Source organism: Elephantulus edwardii, unplaced genomic scaffold (genome assembly GCF_000299155.1).
Source record: "Elephantulus edwardii isolate Elephantulus edwardi_28Jun2011 unplaced genomic scaffold, EleEdw1.0 scaffold00037, whole genome shotgun sequence".
In the NCBI taxonomy this organism is placed as follows: Eukaryota; Metazoa; Chordata; class Mammalia; order Macroscelidea; family Macroscelididae; genus Elephantulus; species Elephantulus edwardii.
This window is the reverse complement of record NW_006399787.1, coordinates 12,547,957-12,554,462: the sequence shown is the minus strand read 5'-3', so window position 1 is coordinate 12,554,462 and position 6,506 is coordinate 12,547,957. Positions and strand designations below refer to the sequence as shown.

General features: G+C 39.5%; 1 pseudogene; it reads left to right on the top strand.

Annotated features, from left to right (window-relative positions):
- Window positions 1-4,902: 4,902 nt before the first annotated feature.
- On the top strand, window positions 4,903-5,589 carry LOC102853290 (annotated as a pseudogene).
- Window positions 5,590-6,506: the final 917 nt, after the last annotated feature.

Below are 6,506 nucleotides of genomic sequence, written 5' to 3'. Positions count from 1 at the left end.
GCTGCAGTGTTTGACCTACAGCAAGTGCTTCAAGTCCTCCTCACTTTCAGCAAGCAAGATTGTGTCACATAATGATTACAGAATCAATAGAATAAGAGAACAACACTATAATTATGCATCAAATTATAGAGCTGTAATATAACAAGCCCCAAACCTTAACAGACTTGAAGAAGTAATAGACAACTCCACAATGATAGCAGGAGACTTCGTTACACCTCTCTCAATGAAAGACAGAACAAGGAAGAAACTCAGTAAAGTTGCAGAAGAACTAAACTATACAGTCAACTGGTTCAACCTCTTAGACATAGAAAAGGATACTCCACCCAGAAGAGCCTAGTATACATTTTTATCCAGAGCATATGGAACATTCTCCAGAAATGACCTTATCCTAAGTCACAAACAAGCCTTGATTAGTTTAAAAATACAAAAAAACCCTAAAACCAATAAACCAATTAAATACTACAAAGCATCTTTTCAGGCCACAGTGCTACAAAATTAGAAATCAGCAAGAGGATAAAAGATAAAAACTTGCTTGATCACTTCTGGTTAATAGAAGAAATTGAAAATCAAATTAAATTTCTTGGGACAAATGAGAATAAAAGAACAAAATACCAAAAACTCTGGGATGCAGCAAAAACAGTACTCAGAGGTCAATTTATAGTGATACTGACATATCTAAAAAGAAAAAAAAGAATCAAAATGAACTTTTTAACCCAACACCTCCAACAACCAGAATAGAGAGCAGATACCACAACCTCCAGGAGAAAGGAAATAATAAGAGCATAAATAAATGAAATATAAAACTAAATAGAAACTATCAACAAAACCAGGAGTTTGTTCTTCAAGATTTAATACAACTGATAAAGCAATGAATAAAAAAAAAGAGAAGACACAAATAAATAAGAAATGAAACAGATAACATTGCAATAAAACAGAAAGAAAAAGGACAATAATGAAATAGTATGAAGAACTACATACCAACAAATTCCAAACTATTCAGGAAATTCTACAATTTCTTAGAAACTCAACACCCTACATAAATGAAAAAGACAAAATGAAAACACTTGAACAGAACCATCACAAAAAAAAATTGAACAAGGAATAAAAAAACTCATAACAACATAAAACTAAAAACTCCAACAACAAATAAAACTCCCAGCTCAGACTGCTTCATTGGGGAATTCTACCAAACATTCAGAGAAGAACTGTCACCAATCCCTTGTAAACTATTTAAAAATATAGAAAAAGATGGGACACTCCCAGATTCACTTTATGAAGCAAACATAACCCTGCTATCAAAACCTGCTAAGAACACCACTAAAAAAACCCCAAATCCCTATAGGTCAATATCTTGTATGAACATAGTTGAAAATCTTCAACAGAACCCTAGCCAAGTGTGATTCATATCAAGTATTCAGGATAGTTCATCACAAGAAAAACAACCAATGTAATCCACCACATCAATAAAACAAAGGTAAAGAATCACACGAGCACCTTAATTAATACAGAAAAGGCATTTGACAACATTCAACACCTTTTCTTGATTAAAATGTTCAACGAAACAGGAATAGAGGGAAATTTCTTCAACATATTAAAAACATATATACAAAGCCAATAGCCAACATCACTCTAAATGGAGAGAAATTAAGAGCCCTCCCCTTGCAGGACCCAGTCAAGGATGCCCACTATCACCACTCTTATTAAATATTGTATTGAAAGTAATAGCTAGAGCAATAAAGGAAGAAATGGAAATAATAGGTATCCAAATTATCAAAAAGGGATTAAAACTATTTCTATTTATACATGATCAGATAGTATACATAGAAAACCCAAAAGACTCAGTAAGAAAACTGTTGGACCTAGATAACCAGTTAGCAAAGTGGCAAGATACAAGATCACTATACAAAAATCACTTGACATTCTCTAAACACCACAAAGAAACTAAAACCAATACCAATTACAACATCCACTTATAAGATGAAATAGTTAAAGGGAGCTCTTGTGGCCTAGTGGCAAGAAGCTGTGCTGCAATCCTGAAGGTGCGTGGTTCAAATCCACCAGATGCTCTGCTGGAAATGGAGGGGCAATCTCTTCCTGTGCCAGTTGATATGATTCAAGAGTAAACAAGGAAAAAATAAAACAGAAGAAATAGGAACAAATCTAACTGGACACAAAAGACCATTATTGTTGTTATGTGCCATTTAGTCTCCTGTGACTCATAGAGACACTGTATACAACAAATAGCTCCGAACTCTGTCCTTTCACTATCTGCAGTTTCATTGTCTCCAACACACTTACCCCCATTGCCCCAGTTACTCTGTCAATCTATCTCATCAGAGTCTTCCTCCACTGCACTGTCCCTCCACTCTTCCTACCATGATGTACTCTCCAGGGACTGGTCTCTCCTGGTTACATGCCCCAAATAGGTGAGACAGGGCTTGAAAATCCTTGCTTCCAAGAAGCAGCCTACTTTCACTCTCTCCAGGACAGACATGCTTGTTCTCTTGGCAATTCATGGTGTGTTCAAAACTCTTCTCTAGTAGCACAATTGAGAGGCATCAATTCTTCCGTTATGCCTTTTGATACATAGCAAGTAATTATAAAGACCATGGCCTGGATCAGGTGCACCTTAGTCTCCAGACTTACATCACTGCTCTTTAGCACTTTGGATAGGTCCCTGACAGCAGATTTCCCCGGTGCAGTTAGTCTTTTTATATTCTGTCTGCTGGTGACAAGTGTGTTGATGTGGAGTTGAGCAAGAGAAAACTGTTAAGAACCTCAATCTCTTCTCCATCTATCCTGGTGCTGCCAGTTGGCCTAGTGGTGACTCTGTCTTGTTGATATTGAGCTTCAATCCATATTTAAGACTGCAGTCCTTGACCTTCTACAGGAAGTGCTTCAGGTCTTCCTCAGTTTTAGCAAGCAAGGTTGAGTAATCTGCATAATATAGGTTGTTGAATCTTCTTCCAATCCTGATGCCATATTCTTTCTCATAAAGCCCAGCCTCCTGAGTGATCTGTTCTTCATACAGATTGAAAAGATATGGAGACAGGATGCATCCCTGATTCACTCCTTTCCTGATTTTGAACCACGCAGTGTTTCCTTGCTCTATTCTGAGGACTGATGTTTTTGAGTTGTGGTGCCGGAGAAGAGTCTTGAACATAACCATGGACTGCCAAGAAAACAAATAGGTCTGTCTTGGAGAGGGTAAAACCAAGTTTTTCCTTGGAGGCTAGGATTTTGAAGCTCTGTCTCACATACTTTGGGCATGTGGCCCAGGGGGACCAGTCACTGGAGAAGGACATCATGCTTGGGAGGGTGGAGGGACAGTGCAGTAGAGGAAGACCCCAGATGAGATGGACTGATATAGTAACTGAGGCAGTGGGAATAGGTGTGTTGGACTCAGTGAGACTGGCTCAAGACAGGGCAGGCTTCAGAGGTGCTGTACACAGGATGGCTACGAGTTGCAGGAGACTCAATGGCACATGTCAACAACAACAAGAAGAATTCTTGGACCAAACAAAGAAAATGCATGTTGTATTGATAGAATTTTTTAAAAATTAATTTTAATTAAAGTTTGCAGAGATATAGGGTTTCTAATCCTTCATTGTTGTACTTTTCTCTCTGCTCCCCAACCCCCCAATTTACTCTTCTCCTTGAAAAGTAAAATAAAAACTCCCTCATTGTCAAGCAATCCCTCCCACCAAGTCCACTCCACCGTGCAGCCTTCATTCTAGACTCCTGTCATGACAACACCCAATCATATATGCCTCCTAAACAGTTCTCTCCCTCATCTGTTTCAATGCAGCATACATCATTCCTCCCCTCCTTCTCTGTCTTTGCTCAACCCCTATGTCAGTCCCATTTTACAACAGTGGCCCTATGCAATAGTTGTCCTTTTTGTGACTGAGATATTTCACTCAGCATAATGTCTTCCAGGTCCATCCATTTTCATAATATTTCATGAGATCCTTGTTTTTCAATGCTGCATAGTATTCCATTGTGTGAATATACCGGAGCTTCTCTATCCATTCATTTGTTGATGGTGTATTGATAGACTTTTTATAAACAGCATTTGATGCATGATTATAATCTTATAATTTGCTCTGTTTGGCAGGGTTTTTTTGCCATCAAGATATTTATGGGGAAAAGTTCAGCTCCACAATCAACACTCTTGGCGCCAGCAGTCAGGAAATCAAAAGATGAATTGCACTTGGAAAATATGCTGTCTGGGACAGTGCTCAGAAGCAACAATGTCAGTCTAGAGACTAAGGTGCACACCTGTTCCAGGCCATGGTCTAGGCAATTACTTGCTATGCGTCAGAGAGCTGGACAATGACTAAAGATGACAGAAGAATTTATGCCTTTGTGTTGCGGTGCTGAAGATAAGTTAACGGTAGGGAATGAAGAGGAAACCAGGAATTTCTTTGAAGGTTTATATATTAAAGTTTTTTTTAAAAAATCACTTTATGAATATTGCTGTTTGTTCCATATGTTATTGTAATGTACCATTGAATACATACCTCCAGTGGGTTTTCAGAGGTAATAAATAGCGCAGGTGTAGATTTTCCATCTTTCTCGCATGAAGTAATTGGTGGATTTGAACTTCCTGCTCTAAGGTCCGCAGCACAGCTCCTTCTAGTAATGTTAAGATAGATTTTAAAAGTTATTAAGGTTATTGCTGATTTAACTTTATTGATATTGCTGTCTCATTTATGTTTTCTTCCATGTAGCAATATTAAGCTATATTGTAAAATGAGATGTTATAATGTTAGGATATATTCTAGATTATGGAAAGAGTGTAAGTCTGCCTTTTTCCAGTTACATAATTGAGTAAGTTAAAAGGGAGAATTTTCCCTGAAGAAATACGTGTTGAAAATAGTAGAATTTGGGTAAGCCAAGGTCGGGACCATGGCCACGTGGTCCTTGTGGGCGGTCCCGCCGCGGGCGCAGCACCTTCTGGCCTCCAGTGCCACAACCTGCAGCAGGGGATCGCTGCATCCTCTCAGCATCGCCACCCAGAGGGCCATTGATGAAGACTGGAGCTCTGATGACACCCCTGATGATCTTGGACCATCACTGGCCAAACGAACCTTAAGGCTAAAAGCTGTTAAATTGGAGAAGGAAGTTCAGGATTTAGCAGTGAGATGCCAGAGAACTGTGACTGATTCAGAAAACATAAGGAGGCAAACCCAGAGGTGTATGGAAGATGCCAAGATGTTTGGAATCTAGAGTTTCTGTAAGGACTTGGTGGAGGTGGTTGATATCTTAGAGAAGACTACAGAATGTATTTCTGAAGAAGAAGAGCCTGAGGACCAGAAGCTTACCCTGGATAAGGTCTTCCAAGGGTTGTCACTTTTAGAAGCAAAGCTGAAAAGTGTATTTGCCAAGCATGACCTGGAAAAGTTGTCTCCCACTGGAGACAACTGGGACTCTCATGAGCATGAACTCATCTGTCATGTGCCAGCCGGTGTTGGGGTGCAGCCTGGCACTGTGGCATTAGTAAGGCAACAGGGCTACAAACTTCAAGGCTGTGTCATTAGACATGCCCAAGTGGAAGTGGCAGTGTAGGCCCAGAGAAGACTCTGAGTGGGCCCTCAAGAACTGGGTGTTAGGGAGCTCTGGTGGCCTGGTGGCAAGAAGTTGCACTGCAATCCCAGAGGTACACCGTTCAAATCCACCAGATGCTCTGCTGGAGAAGGAGGAGCAGTCTCCTCCTGTACCAGTCAGATATGATTTGACAGTACACACACAAAATAATAATAATAAAATATCTTTTTTAAAAAGAACTGGGTGTGGTGGCCTAGTGGCAAGACGCTGCACTGCAATCCCAGAAGTACGCTGTTCAAATCCACCAGATGCTCTGCTGAGAAGGAGGGGGCAATCTCCTCCTGTACCAGTCAGATCTGATTTGACGGTACACGTAAAAATAATACAATAAAAAGAAAGGAAGGAAGGAAGGATGGAAGGAAGGAAGGAAGGAAAGAAGGAAGGAAGGAAGGAAGGAAAGAAAGAAAACAAAACAAAACAAAACTGGGTATTCTCCCAGAAACAGTCGCCTGTGTTTCCATTCTTTATTAAACTAGTTTTGTATTGTACATGAGGTGCTTCCTGTGACCTGTTTTTTTATTTAGTCCTATTCGCTTTATTTCTAAGCTGTTCTATTTAACATGACCTGTTTGATCTTAGCAAAAGTTTTGCCAGTGGGTGTTGAACAATGTGACCATTACCCGCTACTGCCTTTCCCCAAATAGCAACCCCTATTAACAAAAGGCCTGAAGCCTTTCCATAACTATCGTCATTTATCAAAGTTCATAGAGTTTCCAGAGGCATGTTGTTAAGGAAGTGGATGCCATTTTGCTTCCAAAATAACGTTAGGGATATTATTTTTAAAGTGGTACCCAGATGACATTTCAAAATCTTATTAAAAGGGAATAGTATATGTTTATCTATTTAAATGATCCTTTCTCTTAGTTCCTATAATAGGAATTATTTCAATTCTTCAG